This window comes from Schistocerca nitens, chromosome 8 (genome assembly GCF_023898315.1).
Source record: "Schistocerca nitens isolate TAMUIC-IGC-003100 chromosome 8, iqSchNite1.1, whole genome shotgun sequence".
Taxonomy (NCBI): Eukaryota; Metazoa; Arthropoda; class Insecta; order Orthoptera; family Acrididae; genus Schistocerca; species Schistocerca nitens.
The window spans coordinates 263,643,022-263,662,399 of record NC_064621.1 but is presented as its reverse complement, the minus strand read 5'-3'; positions in this window follow the sequence as shown (position 1 = coordinate 263,662,399).

Below are 19,378 nucleotides of genomic sequence, written 5' to 3'. Positions count from 1 at the left end.
TTGTTGTTTCAGGATTTCACATTTCTCTTGTACTCAAAGTACTTCTCTCCATCATATATCCTTATGTTCTCACCTGCATTCTCACCCACATATGCTTGGTAAATTCCTTCAAGTCTGGCTGTTATCTTTCTTTTTACATGGCCTTCCAGTTTCAGTTTCTTTATTAGTTCTGTGGCATTGGTTGCACTGTGTATACCTGGTTGCATTCAGTTGCACTCCTATACGCTTGCTTAAGTATCTGTGCCTTATCACCACAGCATACTCCAGTTGGGATTGTGGCAAAATCACTAATACATTTCATCACAATGAATGAGCAAACCTATCGCTGAAAGTAACTTGGGCACAGCTGGCATGGTTACAGTTGTTTACTGTCACTCTGTTTTTGTTCGTATGTGAGTACAAATAAATGCTGTCTGTCTGAGCAGTCTTTTTATGAGGATAATTTGTAATGCTCAAGCTCCCATAGTGGTGACCCCGAACAAGGAAAATGAAAAAATGAATGTATATCATTGGAATAAGGGATTAGTTGACATAAGCACTGGAAACTTGAATCAAGACAGAACAATACCTACCACTAGAACCAGGATCACAATCCACAACTTTTAACTCACCACAAAATGGTACTATAGATGCAAATGCACAAGACAGGAGTAATGGATATGTTAAACTTCTAGTATTCTCCCTGACACAACCTCAACTCTGGTTCATACAGGATGAATGTGTACTTCAACAATATAAGGTGTACAATAACTGATAAATTTGATATAGTGGTTTCACATTTGTACTTTGAGGTTTGCAAAGGCAGGTCCAGTGTAAGACCCAAGCGTTACACGGTGTCATGTAAGTGCCAAGTTGGGAGGGGTGCCAGAGGTGCCACAATAGTAAGATTTATATACAGGACATATCACAATTAGTAGTGACCACGTGGGATGACAAGCTGTGATAGTTGCCAGTGTCACCCATACAAGATTTTTATACAGTGCATATCACAGTTAGTAACAAAAGCTGACATGGGTGAAAGTGTAAGAGGCAAAAATGGGCTGTGGGAGGGTGCCAAATGATAAGTCACTTATGTAGAAAAATGTTCTAAAACTGGCCCTTCATGGAGAAAACAGAAGAAACTTTGTCTCAACAAAGTTACACTGCATTATAGGAAGCTCTCAAATAGCATTACACATTGCCACCAGAGCTGCAATTAGAAAAAAAATTTTACATTTGAAAATATGGGTGACAAGTCTCCGTCACAAGTATTCAAAGCCGTACATACATTATCAGGCCCTGAACGACCTTTATGCATATTATGACTCTGTAAACTTGCAGCTAACATTCGTGCCATCATTGAGGCACAGACTGACTTACCACTGCGTGTCTTAGCACAGAAGGCAAAAATTTCAAGTGAAGTTTCTGCATGTGCAGAAATCAACAGAGGCCATGGAACTTATGCTGACCACAGCAGTACGCATCAACTGAAACCACCATGGAGCAATTGGCAGCACAGGTGTCAAAACTCAATGTGGAAGTAGTTACATAGCTATCTATGAAGTGGCAGTTGTCAAAAATGGGAAAATGCCATCCCACAAGACTGGCCAGAACAATGGTTCTCGTACCACAGGTGTTTCAGCAACTCCGTCCATTAACGTACTCAGCCATGCGACTACCCAGACTTCAAAGATATGCATTAGAGGGCTCTAACATCCACCAGCAACAGCATAGCTAAACACAGGATCAGAGCAGGGTACAAAGATGTGTAAATGTCACATTATTTTCAGTCAGCCTATCATTCCAATTGTTCATCTAGGACCAGTCACCTGGCAAAGAGTTTCTGATACACAGGTTTAGGAGTCTGTGTGTGTCCAAGAAGAACTGGTGACATAGTGATACCAGCAGTGCAGCATGTGCTTACTTTACTGTGGCCAACTACTCTAGAACACCTAGATTCAGTGGAAAGCAGTTATTGTAGCGGCGATCACAAACAATTTTTGCAGATTGAGAGTTTGGATTACAAATCTCCATCACAAGTATTCAAAGCCCTGTGTACATTAGCAGTCCCTGAAATTGTGCATGAACAATATTTATGCATATTATGGCTTTGTAAATTTCAGGCCAAGATCTGTCCAATCGTTGTGGCACAAACAGACTTACTACTGGAAGTCTTAGCAAAGAAGGCAGGAATCCACACACTCTTTTCTACCTGGATTCAAATTTCCACTTAACATAGAGTTTTATGATTGCAGAGATGCCTGGTCCTATAATTGGAGTGGGCCTTTTACATAAATATCAACTTATACCCAACCTCATTAACTGTCGATTGTTGCCAGTATCACAGAAAGTATAGTGCCTACTGCATCTTTCACATCAGGTCAAGTGCAGTGCTATGTGCCTTGGCTTTTTGCATGGAGATGTCTGGCACCTGTACAGTGTCATACATGCTGGGCTATTATGATTCGATTCTGATGTCTGCGATTCTGATAGTCTGTGGAGCTCCCCATTCCACATGATCCATGAAAAGGTAATTCATGGAGAGCATGTGGAGACTTTTGATCACTCCAGTTACAGATTGCTATCTCATCACTAATTTTTACTGACCACAAGCCACTAGTAGCTATCTTTCAGCAGGACATAGACCTCAATCCATTGCATCAATGCAGTTGCGTAAAGTATATCTCACAGTTCAAAACAGATGTGTGTGACATAGCAGGAAAAGACAACCTAGGTCACTAATTGCTTATCTCAGAATTGTCCCAGTTTAAACTCCATTCATCGGATAGAGTTAGCATCAAAGTAACAAGAAGGTCCTCTTTTGAATCTTCTTAGAAAGGAGCAGCAAACAACACTGCAGCTCAGATGTGTCAGCCCCAGATGTGCATGACAGGTGTGATGTATTGAAAGGGAAGCAGTGACCTTTGTTGTTGTTGTGGTCTTCAGTCCTGAGACTGGTTTGATGCAGCTCTCCATGCTACTCTGTCCTGTGCAAGCTTCTTCATCTCCCAGTACCTACTGCAACCTACATCCTTCTGAATCTGCTTAGTGTATTGATCTCTTGGTCTCCCTCTACGATTTTTACCCTCCACGCTGCCCTCCAATACTAAATTGGTGATCCCTTGATGCCTCAGAACATGTCCTACCAACCGATCCCTTCTTCTGGTCAAGTTGTGCCACAAACTTCTCTTCTCCCCAATCCTATTCAATATTTCCTCATTAGTTATGTGATCTACCCATCTAATCTTCAGCATTCTTCTGTAGCACCACATTTCGAAAGCTTCTATTCTCTTCTTGTCCAAACTATTTATCGTCCATGTTTCACTTCCATACAAATACTTTCAGAAATGACTAGGAAATCTATAGTCGATGTTAACAAATTTCTCTTCTTCAGAAATGATTTCCTTGCCATTGCCAGTCTACATTTTATATCCTCTCTACTTCGACCATCATCAGTTATTTTGCTCCCCAAATAGCAAAACTCCTTTACTACTTTAAGTGTCTCATTTCCTAATCTAATTCCCTCAGCATCACCCGACTTAATTTGACTACATTCCATTATCCTCGTTTTGCTTTTGTTGATGTTCATCTTATATCCTCCTTTCAAGACACTGTCCATTCCATTCAACTGCTCTTCCAAGTCCTTTGCTGTCTCTGACAGAATTACAATGTCATCGGCGAACCTCAAAGTTTTTATTTCTTCTCCATGGATTTTAATACCTACTCTAAATTTTTCTTTTGATTCCTTTACTGCTTGCTCAATATACAGATTGAACAGCATCGGGGAGAGGCTACAACCCTGTCTTACTCCCTTCCCAACCACTGCTTCCCTTTCATGTCCCTCGACTCTTATAACTGCCATCTGGTTTCTGTACAAATTGTAAATAGCCTTTCGCTCCCTGTATTTTACCCCTGCCACCTTTAGAATTTGAAAGAGAGTATTCCAGTCAACATTGTCAAAAGCTTTCTCTAAGTCTACAAATGCTAGAAACGTAGGTTTGCCTTTCCTTAATCTTTCTTCTAAGATAAGTCGTAAGGTCAGTATTGCCTCACGTGTTCCAGTGTTTCTACGGAATCCAAACTGATCTTCCCCGAGGTTGGTTTCTACTAGTTTTTCCATTCGTCTGTAAATAATTTGTGTTAGTATTTTGCAGCTGTGACTTATTAAACTGATAGTTCGGTAATTTTCACATCTGTCAACACCTGCTTTCTTTGGTATTGGAATTATTATATTCTTCTTGAAGTCTGAGGGTATTTTGCCTGTTTCATACATCTTGCTCACCAGATGGTAGAGTTTTGTAAGGACTGGCTCACCCAAGGCCGTCAGTAGTTCCAATGGAATGCTGTCCACTCCGGGGGCCTTGTTTCGACTCAGGTCTTTCAGTGCTCTGTCAAACTCTTCACAACTATCATATCTCCCATTTCATCTTCATCTACATCCTCTTCCATTTCCATAATATTGTCCTCAAGTACATCACCCTTGTATTGACCCTCTATATACTCCTTCCACCTTTCTGCTTTCCCTTCTTTGCTTAGAACTGGGTTTCCATCTGAGCTCTTGATATTCATACAAGTCGTTCTCTTATCTCCAAAGGTCTCTTTAATTTTCCTGTAGGCAGTATCTATCTTACCTCTAGTGCGATAAGCCTCTACATCCTTACATTTGTCCTCTAGCCATCCCTGCATAGCCATTTTGCACTTCCTGTCGATTTCATTTTTGAGACGTTTGTATTCCTTTTTGCCTGCTTCATTTACTGCATTTTTATATTTTCTCCTTTCATCAATTAAATTCAATATTTCTTCTGTTACCCAAGGATTTCTACTAGCCCTCGTCTTTTTACCTACTTGATCCTCTGCTGCCTTCACTACTTCATCCCTCAGAGCTACCCATTCTTCTTCTACTGTATTTCTTTCCCCCATTCCTGTCAATTGTTCCCTTATGCTCTCCCTGAAACTCTGTACAACCTCTGGTTCTTTCAGTTTATCCAGGTCCCATCTCCTTAAATTCCCACCTTTTTGCAGTTTCTTCAGGTTTTAGATTGTGGTCAGAGTCCCCATCTGCCCCTGGAAATGTCTTACAATTTAAAACCTGGTTCCTAAATCTCTGTCTTACCATTATGTAATCTATCTGATACCTTTTAGTATCTCTAGGGGCAGTGACCTTATATACCAGAAAAATATTTTGTCAGATTTTCTATGCACTGCATAATGTAGTACAACAGGGAATCTGAGACAAAGCCAAGTTTGTCTCTGCCAAGTTGTGTGGCGAGATTGCAAATGGACTGTTGTGCATGGGCATGTGTGCGCCTGACAGGCCAGCATAATAAGATCAGCGAGCATGTTTTAGAACCTATTGCTCACTTCCCAACATCATCAGCAAGGTTTTTGCATATACATGTGAACATTGTTGAGGCACTACTATACACTTCGGGACAATGCTATTTGCTCAAGATTGTTGATTATATTACCAGGTGACTAGAAGACACAACACATATCTGCTGAGTCAGTTGCAAGTGGGCTAGTGCACTCAAGGTTCTCCAGGTTTGGCATTCTGCAAGACATGACCACGTATCAGCTAGCTAACTTTTCAGAGAACCTGTACTATAAGCTACCGTCCAGTCTGCAACAGAGTAGTAGAATAGTTACATCGTACACTCAAAACTTCCATAACAGGTAGCTAGTCATCGTGATTTGAATCACTGCTCCTAGTCTTATGTGGATAGGGAAAGATAGTGAATGAGGACATCAAATGCTCTTGCACACAGCTGATCTACAGCAAGCTGCTGAGGGTTCCAGGTGAATTAATCATGCCAGCATCTGCACAGCCACTTTTTCCTGAGCTATGTTGACAGTTTATGCAACAGCTCAGCATCCAAATGAGGAATATTCAGTCTACCAACCCTGGCAGACATGGAGACTGGAGGGTGTTAATACAGAAAGACCTGGAAAACTGTCCCACATGAGGTTCTTAGATGATTTAGTGTGCACACGGCTCATTATACCGTTCTCTCAACTCTACATGATAATTGTAAGAGGAAACCACAATTTCAGAATTGAAAAGGATGGCAAATGAGACAGTTTCAGTAGAGCAGCTCAAACCCACATACACCGATTAGGGTCACTCCTTACACAGCCTACATCACCACACCCAGTGTGGAGGTCAATGCGTCTACAAAGAGTTTTGCTAAACCCTTGGAACCAGAAGAGGACACTAAAGTGGCAACTGCAGAATAGGAGCAGCCCTTGCCCGTGGCAGCTATTTTCATGTGAACAGACAGACAAATCAAGTGTGAGTTCCCCCATATACCATATACTGGGGCACCCTTTTCAAAGAGTGGGGGGGGGGGGGGGGTGCTAATGTGCATCTTCACTAATCCACTTCACCACAGTGAGTGAATGAACCCATTACTGACTATATAGGATATATCTTTGCCACAGTCAGACTGGTTACAGTTGTTTGCTCTCTTTGTGGTTTTGTTCTTATGAAAGTACAAATAAAAGTTATCTGTCAAATAACTGAATATAATTTGTAATACTCAAGCTACCTTAGGGACTTACAAATGATATGTAGGTTTTTGCTTTTGTACTCTGCTCTCACCTTTCAGTAGCCTCGTTCAATATGTGGAGAGACTTATTTGGCTTGTTCCCTACCTTGCCCATGTGCTGCCTCCATTGTAGTTTCTATGCACAGAATATCACATCCAGTATGTCATCCCGTCCAATTTTGTACTCGTATCTTATAATGTAATATTCTTGTTATCTCAGAGTGTGACCAGTTAACTATTCTCTGCAGTCACCCATATCCCACTGTCTAGAACTGCGAATTTTTCGTGAATTGTGGTTTGTTCGTCTCATAACGTAGATATTCATTTGATTCTAGTACAGGAGACATGTCAAATTGTGGTAAAATTTCACATGTCTGGGTTCTTCTGCAGTATCTCTCAAACTTCTAACTTTTTTTTATTTCCTTGTTGACATCAAAGTCTCTTTTATTTATTTTTCTATTTTACATGTTCTCCAATATAGAATTAAATCAGGAACAGCAGGGTCTCTAATTCGCCACGTATCTCTGTTGTCGGTATGTTTTATGTGAACTCCGCCACCCTCACCCTGTTTTTCCTTTGGTGTATGTAACCTGTTAACCCTATATACTCTTCCATGATCAGTGAAGCTGAACAGTTCAAATATCTAGGTGTTCAGATAGATAGTAAACTGTTGTGGAAAGCCCACATTCAGGATCTTGTTCAAAGACTTCATGCTGCCATTTTTACTGTTCAAATGGTATCTGAAGTGAGTGATAGTTCGACATGAAAATTAGTCTACTTTGCATATTTTCATTCACTTATGCTGTATGGTATTATATTTTGGGGTAACTCTTCCCATTCTAAAAGGATATATTTGGAGCAGAGATGGGCGGTTTGGGCAATAAGTGGTTTAAGTTCGTGAACCTCTTGTCGACCATATATATATATATATATATATATATATATATATATATATATATATATATATATATATATATACTTACCAAACAAAAGCGCTGGCAGGTCGATAGACACACAAACATACACACAAAATTCTAGCTTTCGCAACCTACGGTTGCTTCATCAGGAAAGAGGGAAGGAGAGGGAAAGACGAAAGGATGTGGGTTTTAAGGGAGAGGGTAAGGAGTCATTCCAATCCCTATGACGTCCCCAAACCACCTTCCTTACCCTCTGGCTCCTACCCTTGTAACCGCCCCCGGTGTAAAACCTGTCCCATGCACCCTCCCGCCCTAGTGGGAAGTATCCAGATAACCCGGACGGTGTAACACTGTGCCAAGATGTGCTGGCCGTGCACCAAGGCATGTTTAGCCACAGGGTGATCCTCATTACCAACAAACACTGTCTGCCTGTGTCCATTCATGCGAATGGACAGTTTGTTGCTGGTCATTCCCACATAGAAGGCTTCACAGTGTAGGCAGGTCAGTTGGTAAATCACGTGGGTGCTTTCACACGTGGCTCTGCCTTTGATCGTGTACACCGTCCGGGTTACAGGACTGGAGTAGGTGGTGGTGGGAGGGTGCATGGGACAGGTTTTACACCGGGGGCGGTTACAAGGGTAGGAGCCAGAGGGTAGGGAAGGTGGTTTGGGGATTTCATAGGGATGAACTAAGAGGTTACGAAGGTTAGGTGGACGGTGGAAAGACACTCTAGGTGGAGTGGGGAGGATTTCATGAAGGATGGATCTCATTTCAGGGCAGGATTTGAGGAAGTCGTATCCCTGCTGGAGAGCCACATTCAGAATCTGATCCAGTCCCGGAAAGTATCCTGTCACAAGTGGGGCACTTTTGGGGTTCTTCTGTGGAAGGTTCCGGGTTTGAGGAGATGAGGAAGTGGCTCTGGTTATTTGCTTCTGTACCAGGTCGGGAGGGTAGTTACGGGATGCGAAAGCTGTTTTCAGGTTGTTGGTGTAATGGTTCAAGGATTCCGGACTGGAGCAGATTCGTTTGCCACAAAGACCTAGGCTGTAGGGAAGGGACCGTTTGATGTGGAATGGGTGGCAGCTGTCATAATGGAGGTACTGTTGCTTGTTGGTGGGTTTGATGTGGACGGACGTGTGAAGCTGGCCGTTGGACAGGTGGAGATCAACGTCAAGGAAAGTGGCATGGGATTTAGAGTAGGACCAGGTGAATCTGATGGAACCAAAGGAGTTGAGGTTGGAGAGGAAATTCTGGAGTTCTTCTTCACTGTGAGTCCAGATCATGAAAATGTCATCAATAAATCTGTACCAAACTTTGGGTTGGCAGGCCTGGGTAACCAAGAAGGCTTCCTCTAAGCGACCCATGAATAGGTTGGCGTACGAGGGGGCCATCCTGGTACCCATGGCTGTTCCCTTTAATTGTTGGTATGTCTGGCCTTCAAAAGTGAAGAAGTTGTGGGTCAGGATGAAGCTTGCTAAGGTGATGAGGAAAGAGGTTTTAGGTAGGGTGGCAGGTGATCGGCGTGAAAGGAAGTGCTCCATCGCAGCGAGGCCCTGGACATGCGGAATATTTGTGTATAAGGAAGTGGCATCAATGGTTACAAGGATAGTTTCCGGGGGTAACAGACTGGGTAGGGATTCCAGGCGTTCGAGAAAGTGGTTGGTGTCTTTGATGAAGGATGGGAGACTGCATGTGATGGGTTGAAGGTGTTGATCTACGTAGGCAGAGATGCGTTCTGTGGGGGCTTGGTAACCAGCTACAATGGGACGGCCGGGATGATTGGGTTTGTGAATTTTAGGAAGAAGGTAGAAGGTAGGGGTGCGGGGTGTTGGTGGGGTCAGGAGGTTGATGGAGTCAGGTGAAAGGTTTTGTAGGGGGCCTAAGGTTCTGAGGATTCCTTGAAGCTCCGCCTGGACATCAGGAATGGGATTACCTTGGCAAACTTTGTAAGTAGTGTTGTCTGAAAGCTGACGCAGTCCCTCAGCCACATACTCCCGACGATCAAGTACCACAGTCGTGGAACCCTTGTCAGCCGGAAGAATGACGATGGATTGGTCAGCCTTCAGATCACGGATAGCCTGGGCTTCAGCAGTGGTGATGTTGGGAGTAGGATTAAGGTTTTTTAAGAAGGATTGAGAGGCAAGGCTGGAAGTCAGAAATTCCTGGAAGGTTAGGAGAGGGTGATTTTGAGGAAGAGGAGGTGGGTCCCGCTGTGACGGAGGACGGAACTGTTCCAGGCAGGGCAGCAATGAAACCAGCAGTTGGCAGCCAGCATCACCATGTCAAGCAATGTGCAGTATGCAACACTGTTTCCCTTCTTGCAAAACAGTGACCCACTATTTCGGTGGACTATAGCTTTCCAGATCTGGTTATGGTCAGCAGCCCATTATATGGTGACGGTGGTGGATACTCACTTTCTGATTATGTTGTCATGTGCTCATGGCCAATGTGACATTCAAACACAGTAACATTCACCGAGACATTAGTTGGATTGATCTGTGTGTTCCTGTGTTCGTTGCATTGAAATCCCCCATCATGAACCATACTTCAGAATTACATTGTGTTGCATAGCTATCCATTCAGATTAATACAGGAAGTAGAGAACAGAAAGAAAATATATTGTTACAGAAAATCAAACAAGGAAAATACAGAGCGGAATAATAACAACAGTATGAAAAGGATAGATTTCTACTCGCCTTATAGAGGAGATAGTGAATCACAGGCATGTCAAAAATACTGTTAAATGTGAGCTTTCAGCCAAAAGCCTTATTCTATAGAACACACACACACACACACACACACACACACACACACACACACACACACACACACACACACACACGTACCTGCAAAAGGCTGGGTCGTGTGTGCGTGTGCGTGCGCGTGCACGTGTGCGTGCGTGCGCGCGTGTGCGTGTGCGTGCGTGCGCGCGTGTGCGTGTGCGTGTGCGCGTGCGTGCGTGTGTGCTTTAGAAGGAGGCCCAAAAGGTCACATGTTTAGCAGTCTTTTTTTGGTGTGCTCATCTATGAGTCAACATCTCCTTTGAGTAGCAATCTCCGAAAATATTGTCGTATTTAGTTGTAAGTATGGTCCCTGATGGAGTTTCTGATGCTAGGGGCAATTTACACAGAAGATAGTTTGCATACCAATTACAACAGTGGCATTCACGGGAACTGTTTGAATACATGACCATTGGCCTTGTGCATCATAGGACCATTGATTGTCAAGTCCATTTGAAGGTTACTAGCATCTCCACAATGGTACCATCAGCAATAGTAATTCCAGCAATGAGGTCTTCTTCTGTTCCTACAGTTGTCTTATACACCAGCTGCTTCATGGATACACATGAGGTCAGGAGACGTGGGTGGCCAAGTCACAGGGCCATCTTGGCTGATCCATTGATTCCCGAAAGTGATTCTCAGATTATTCCCCATAGCAAAGCTGGAAGTACATCCTACAGCAGTTTTGGCTACATATGTTCCTTGAAGATGCAATATCTCTGTGTGTTGAAGTGGAATGGAAGTATGTATGGTCCAATCAACCTCTCACCATTGTTGTCACAAGGCTTGCGAATTTGTGCACTTGCAAATGGATTGGTGTTTTTCCAAGCAGACCTCAGAGCCAACCATTTTTACACAGAGCAGCTTTTAATGTCATTTCACAGTCCAAGATGGTGACACCAACACCAATACGACAGTTTAAGTCAGCACCACTAACAAAATGCTCCCTAATGTTACAAGCTAACTTTGGAAACCATATGTTTCTTAATTAAATATATTTATTTTGATGTTCTGTACTCCTATATTAATGTAAATGAACAGTTCCAGAACGCCCTGTAAGGTAAGGATTAAAATAAAAGACTAGGACAAAGGTTCTGCACTTTTCTCTCTTTAATGTAGGGTCATCATCCTCAACATAGGTTTCAGTTAGGGTAAAACAGTGCTGCAATAATTTTTAATGGCAGGACTTTCCATCCAAGTGTTTGCAGGGTTCTGGGTGATAAAATCGTGAAAAGTTATTATTCTTGTTGTATCTTCCATTTGAATATTATTATTATTATTTCTTTCTTTACTTTCTCAGATGTTAAGTCTGGTTAAAAATGAAAAGTGACGCGGACCTTGATCAGGCGTCACTTCCTTTTAACTGTATGGTATGTGTTATATTGCATTTAGGAACTTTCGGGTAATTGAACATGTATCAATAATTACTGATTTCTGTAGTTGTATATATACGTTTGGATGTAGCATCTATTGCATTGATGTACTGGTGGATATTGTGTGGTATGACTCCTGTAGTTGATAGTATAATTGGTATGATGTCAACTTTATCCTGATGCCACATGTCTTTGACTTCCTCAGCCAGTTGGATGTATTTTTCAATTTTTTCTCCTGTTTTCTTTTGTATATTTGTTGTATTGGGTATGGATATTTCGATTAGTTGTGTTAATTTCTTCTTTTTATTGGTGAGTATGATGTCAGGTTTGTTATGTGGCGTTGTTTTATCTGTTATAATGGTTCTGTTCCAGTATAATTTGTATTCATCATTCTCCAGTACATTTTGTGGTGCATACTTGCATGTAGGAACGTGTTGTTTTATAAGTTTATGTTGTAAGGCAAGCTGTTGATGTATTATTTTTGCGACATTGTCATGTCTTCTGGTGTATTCTGTATTTGCTAGTATTGTACATCCGCTTGTGATGTGATCTACTGTTTCTATTTGTTGTTTGCAAAGTCTGCATTTATCTGTTGTGGTATTGGGATCTTTAATAATATGCTTGCTGTAATACCTGGTGTTTATTGTTTGATCCTGTATTGCAATCATGAATCCTTCTGTCTCACTGTATATATTGCCTTTTCTTAGCCATGTGTTGGATGCGTCTTGATCGATGTGTGGCTGTGTTAGATGATACGGGTGCTTGCCATGAAGTGTTTTCTTTTTCCAATTTACTTTCTTCGTATCTGTTGATGTTATGTGATCTAAAGGGTTGTAGAAGTGGTTATGAAATTGCAGTGGTGTAGCCGATGTATTTATATGAGTAATTGCTTTGTGTATTTTGCTAGTTTCTGCGCGTTCTAGAAAGAATTTTCTGAAATTGTCTACCTGTCCATAATGTAGGTTTTTTATGTCGATGAATCCCCTTCCTCCTTCCTTTCTGCTTAATGTGAATCTTTCTGTTGCTGAATGTATGTGATGTATTCTGTATTTGTGGCATTGTGAACGTGTAAGTGTATTTAGTGCTTCTAGGTCTGTGTTACTCCATTTCACTACTCCAAATGAGTAGGTCAATATTGGTATAGCATAAGTATTTATAGCTTTTGTCTTGTTTCTTGCTGTCAATTCTGTTTTCAGTATTTTTGTTAGTCTTTGTCTATATTTTTCTTTTAGTTCTTCCCTAATATTTGTATTATCTATTCCTATTTTTTGTCTGTATCCTAGGTATTTATAGGCATCTGTCTTTTCCATCGCTTCTATGCAGTCGCTGTGGTTATCAAGTATGTAATCTTCTTGTTTAGTGTGTTTTCCCTTGACTATGCTATTTTTCTTACATTTGTCTGTTCCAAAAGCCATATTTATATCATTGCTGAATACTTCTGTTATCTTTAATAATTGGTTGAGTTGTTGATTGGTTGCTGCCAGTAGTTTTAGATCATCCATGTATAGCAAATGTGTGATTTTGTGTGGGTATGTTCCAGTAATATTATATCCATAATTTGAATTATTTAGCATGTTGGATAGTGGGTTCAGAGCAAGACAGAACCAGAAAGGACTTAATGAGTCTCCTTGGTATATTCCACGCTTAATCTGTATTGGCTGTGATGTGATATTATCTGAATTTGTTTGGATATTAAGTGTGGTTTTCCAGTTTTTCATTACTATGTTTAGGAACTGTATCAATTTAGGATCTACTTTGTATATTTCCAATATTTGTAGTAACCATGAGTGGGGTACACTATCAAAAGCTTTTTGGTAATCAATGTATGCGTAGTGTAGAAACCTTTGTTTAGTTTTAGCTTGATATGTCACCTCTGCATCTATTATCAGTTGCTCTTTACATCCTCGCGCTCCTTTGCAGCAGCCTTTTTGTTCTTCATTTATAATTTTGTTCTGTGTTGTATGTGTCATTAATTTCTGTGTAATGACTGAAGTTAATATTTTGTAGATTGTTGGTAGGCATGTTATGGGGCGATATTTAGCTGGGTTTGCTGTGTCTGCTTGATCTTTAGGTTTCAGATAAGTTATTCCATGTGTAAGTGTATCAGGGAATATGTATGGGTCTGCAATGTAACTGTTAAATAATTTAGTTAGATGTGAATGTGTTGAGGTGAACTTCTTTAGCCAGAAATTTGCTATTTTATCATTTCCAGGGGCTTTCCAATTGTGCGTAGAATTAATTGCTCGGGTGACTTCATGTTGCAAAATTATCACTTCAGGCATTTGTGGTATCATCTTGTATGTATCTGTTTCTGCTTGTATCCACCGTGCATGCCTGTTATGTTGTACCGGGTTTGACCATATGCTGCTCCAGAAGTGTTCCATGTCTCTTATGTTTGGTGGATTGTCTATTTTTATGTGTGTGTTATCTATTGTTTGGTAAAATTTCTTTTGGTTTGTGTTGAATGTTTGGTTTTGTTTCCTTCTATTTTCACTTTTTTTGTATCTTCTAAGTTGTTTCGCCAAAGCTTGTAATTTTTGCTTCTTTTCATCTAATTGCTCTATTGCTTCTTGTTGTGAGATTTTACCTAACCTTTTTCGTTTTTTGTCTGATATTTCATTTCTTATAAATTGTGTTAGCTGTCCGATGTCTTTTCTCAGTTTTTCTATTCTGATCTGTAGCCTGTGTTGCCATGCTGGTTTTGTGGGTTTCTTCTGTGTGTTGGTTGGTTCTGATCTCTGCCTAGTGTGTATATTTAGTGTAGTGAGTGCTCCTACATAAACCAGTAGTTGTAACTCTTCCATAGTTGTGTATTCATTTATTTTGTTGTGTATGATTGTGTTGATAGTTTTTATTGTTGTTTCGACTTGTGGGCTATTTGGTGGTCTATGCAAGAATGGTCTAATGTCTGTATTTGTGTCTTTGTATTCTATATATGTCAACTGAAATTTTTCTTCTATATCTAACATGTGTGTCACTTCGTGTTCTATTTGTGCTTGTGCTGGTGGCTGTCTTAAGATTTCATTTTCCTCTGATTGTTTAATTGATGCATGTTGTTCTTTGTTTGTTTGCTCTGGGATGTTTGAGTCCATTACTGTATTTTCTTCTTCTTCTAATTGCACATTATTTTGTTCCAGTATTTGTTGTACTTGTTGTTTGATGTTTTCTAATTCTGACTGGGGTATCCTGTTATTTTTTATTATTACACGAATCTGATCAGCTAGACGTTGTTCTGTTAAAAATTTTAATTCTGGGTATCTGGTAATAAATGTTGTGTATACTTGTGATCTGTATCCAGTTGTGTTGGTTCCTAGGTTTGTTGCTTGGTAATAACAGAACATGAGGTGTCGATTAACTTCATCTGACCCTCTCATCCTCTGTCTTTGTTTTCCTTCTAGGGTGGTTGCAGGAAGCATATCCTGCAAAACACCTCTATTTGGATTTAAATCATTTTCCAGTTGGCTAGCAGTGTCATTACCATTGTGGGCGGGCATAGGGTTCAAGTGCCGTCCCCGACCATGACGGCGCTTGTCCGAGGCTTCTTTAGTTCTGTCCTGAACCAAGTAATCACACTAAAAGGGGGGTTAGCCCTATTAGTGGTTTGTTCTTTTCGTCGCCTTTTACGACTGGCAGAACATACCGGAGGCCTATTCTTTTCCCGGGCCTCCACGGGATTTATTATTATTATTATTATTATTATTATTATTATTATTATTATTATTATTATTCCCTTCCTTATACTGGAAACAATTATCCACAGGGCAAAATAACTGTGTACATTTATCATATGAACTTATAAAACATGCTGTCTGTGTGGATATCAAGTACAATTTTCAATATTCAAACAAACTCAGTTTTTCTGGACAAGTTTTTTACATATCCATTCTTGCATGTAGTTTTCATTGTTGACCTTCCATGTGTATTATTCCAAGGTACTCCTTATAAGCTGTCCATGTGGAGTCAGAAGCTGTGTGTTGTACTTGTTGTGACACAAAGATGTCTGGTGATGAACTTCAAATGCTTCATAACACTCAAGCAGTACACCAAACAGATCAAACAAAAATCTGTAGTAACATTGATATCCAAGGGGGAAATGTGGAGCTATGCTCTACTTTAAACATACCCTTTAACCTAAGATTAATAAATGACACAATTACTCATTTAGATAATATGATGACAGTACATAAAATTTCTCACTTATATGTTTTAAGGGAAAACTCGCAAATTCAGCTGAGGAAAAATACAGTACCTTCACACTGTACATATCCATACTAGTTCACCTAGGTTGTAGCTTACAGATCAGTGTTGGGCTTTGTAATGATCACTGCCATTATGCATCCAAGGTATGTGTGGATACCATTTATCTTGAGTCTACAGTTCAGATGAAAAGATGTTTGATTTAATCATCCTCAGTAGCATTAAGTTGAAACAGAAACAAAGTATCTATTATGACACAAACAAATTATAGACATTAGCTGCCAGTAGGCAAAGGTTTACATCAATGGGGCAAGCTGAAAATATGTGCAGAACTGGGATTCAGGCTCAGTTTTTCTATTTGCTGTGCGAATGTGCTGACTGCTATGCCATCCAGATAAAGTGGCCACCACAATTTAGTGGACTACCCTGGCATGTCTCCTATCAGACTTAAATTCTCAACTCATACTACATCCTACCGATGTAGTGCATCTGCTCTTTAGTCTCATTACTTACACCATCTCTCTGATTTGCATAAGATTTTGAGCTTGGCATGCATGTGGACTGAATGCATCATTGCCCTAATTATTTATGTGGTGCCTGTTCTTTCAGACATCTCCGATAGAACAGACAACACATACATATAAGGTATTTGTTGTTGTTTCAGCCTCTTGACCACAGATGAGGAAAAACAGTGTGAAACCTGAGAACCCTTGCTTTGCCATGTAGCAGGCAAAAACAACTTGACAGGAAATATTGTATCCCAGTCTCTACTCTCTCTCTTTCTCTTTTTCAATGCCAACATACATCAAGAGCTTATCTGCCAAGATCTTATTAAAAAAAATGATGTGAGCCCATTTGTCTGTAAGTGATAGCTGTTTTCATCCTGTAGATGACGACAAAACATGAAATTACTTCTGATACCAGTCTTGCTAAAACCCTTTACCTCGAAGAGAGACCATTACAAGCAGTACTCAATGCTTCAAAATTATGCCCTCAGCAGGAAATGTGGCTATTTCCAGAGCTTCAGTAGTAGGTAGAGGCAAACAGCCCTGGTAACATCATAGCAAGTGAGACAGTTTCATTGTTAGCATTCACTAATGTCATAATCATAACATCTGACAGATCAGTAGAGATCTGCCCAATGATACTAGTTTCCGATTCCAAGGGCCTTAAAAAATTCCAAATGAACAGTAGTCTGAGTGCCATAAAAATGCGCCTGTATGGCTGACTATAAATGATCTGGGACAATAAGCAACTATTTCTATCCCACTGGGTCTGCAATGGAATTGACTTGAATTTCGTAGACTCATCCTTGGTAGAACCAATATGGATCACCCTGAAGCAGAAACTCTGAAATGAATGTGGGCTTTGGAATTGGTTTGCTCAAAGATGTATATGACACCATATTTTAGCTAACGTTAACAAACATTTTATTGCATGTGAAGTTACTTACTAAATATGGTGCAAATTTTTACATAAAAAAAGCACAGTTTTGCAGACCCAAACCAACAATGTTTAATAGTCACAGCAGTGAAGTCAAATTTCAGTTGTGGCACAAAACCCTGCATCTGTGTACATGAATTCAACTGAATCAGATTTACATGATACAGACACATTATTGAGATCTAATGCTGAATGAATATATGCAAATGGATTTATTATTGCTGTAAGATATTGTGGCCCTAGCAATGAATGTGAAGGTGAAGAATTTGCGTATCAGAAAATATAAAATATATCTAAAAACAAAGATGATGTGACTTACCAAACGAAAGCGCTGGCAGGTCGACAGACACACGAACAAACACAAATATACACACAGAATTCAAGCTTTCGCAACAAACTGTTGCCTCATCAGGAAAGAGGGAAGGAGAGGGAAAGACGAAAGGATGTGGGTTTTAAGGGAGAGGGTAAGGAGTCATTCCAATCCCGGGAGCAGAAAGACTTACCTTAGGGGGAAAAAAGGACGGGTATACACTCGCGCGCGCACACACACACATATCCATCCACACATATACAGACACAACCAGACATATTTAAAGACCATTAATCAGAAAATATAAAATGTTATAATAAAATCAAGATTTTAATGTACTCTTTATTTTATTACAAAAGAAAGCCTTAAAATGGAAACAAATGTGAATCATTCTCGAAATAATCAACTTTACAAACATGGGAATCAGAAAAATGGAACTATCGGTTGGCAAAGTCACTTGAAGGGTTCAGAATTGCTGATAATCACGCATGTGACTTAATGAAATTTATCTCGACCTCCCTACACATCGATTACACTGACTGACTGAATAGAAAACCGAAGAATCTCGTGCAACTGATGATGCACTGATGAGCACAAGACAGTAGATCCTATCACGAATATGAACTAAGAACTTTGGGTTGTCCTTACATTTTAGGACCGCAAGGTGTGCTCACCATAATCATCATCAGCCAATTCAATCATTAAATGATGTGGCCTCTTTGAGTCGTGGATTCACGTAGGCTTTCAGCAGTCTTCTCCAAGTGGGACCATAATCTCTGGCGTAAAATGAGCAGAGTGGTGTCACTGTATCTGGCTGCCATGAAGTGCAACACTAGAGTTGTTCTTCCAAAGCCTCGAACACTGGAATCCAGTTGGCTGTTTCAGTTGAAAGATGGCCTGTGGGGAATCAGTGTGGTCAACACCCAGCTTCCAATGAAGTCCATTCTAAGTTATAAGGAGCAGACTGTTTCTTTCTTCCTGCCAAGAAAAACTCAACCACCAATCCTTTTAAAACAGATTTTTGCCTGCCAATTGCATAATTGTTTCTTTAACCAAATATCCCACCAAGAAGAATGAAATGTTAAAAAACCAGTGAGCTTAATTTCCTCTCCTCTTTTTCTAAAAAAACTTCATTCTGTGTGTTACCTCCTCATGAGGTCACATCAATTTCACCAATCAGTGTCCTCTCACCCAGCAGCCCTGCCAGACATCTCAGGTTCTAGGTAGTGCTAAAGAACTGTGCTCGAGGCTGGCTACCAATTCTGCAGAATCTTCTGAAGCTGTTGTATGTCAGAACTGTTTCACCAAGTTTTTTTTAGAAAGATGGGAGATGTTTATCTGCTGAATGCACTTTTCTTAAGATGGTCAGTGATCCAGTCTCCTGCTGACAGAATACTGTCTTCTTCACTTTGGCTGTCCATGGTGAAATTGACACAATAAGGCAGCATGATGCTGGCCAAGGCAACTTTACGTGTGACAATGGTAGACCTACTATATTTGAAGCTTCCCCTGTCTGCAGTTCTGCAAACGTGTTTCTTTCCTTGGCATGCTTGCCACTCCTGTCCTGTATCATGAGTGCTTAACAATTCTAAAGCTCACCCCAAAAAACAATGAATTTGCTGGTATCAGATTAAATTAGAGAATGTAGAGAGCGAGAGAAAGAGCAAGAGAGAGATATGAAGTCAGTACATCAATCACTGTAATCTCATTAATCTGACATAACTTTCATGTTGTCAGAGCTTTCCTGACTCAACTCTCCTCCAGTCTAATTATTTATCATAAAATAAAATGAATAGAGACAAGCCGAACAGCTTGCTGCTTTTCATGATATCCT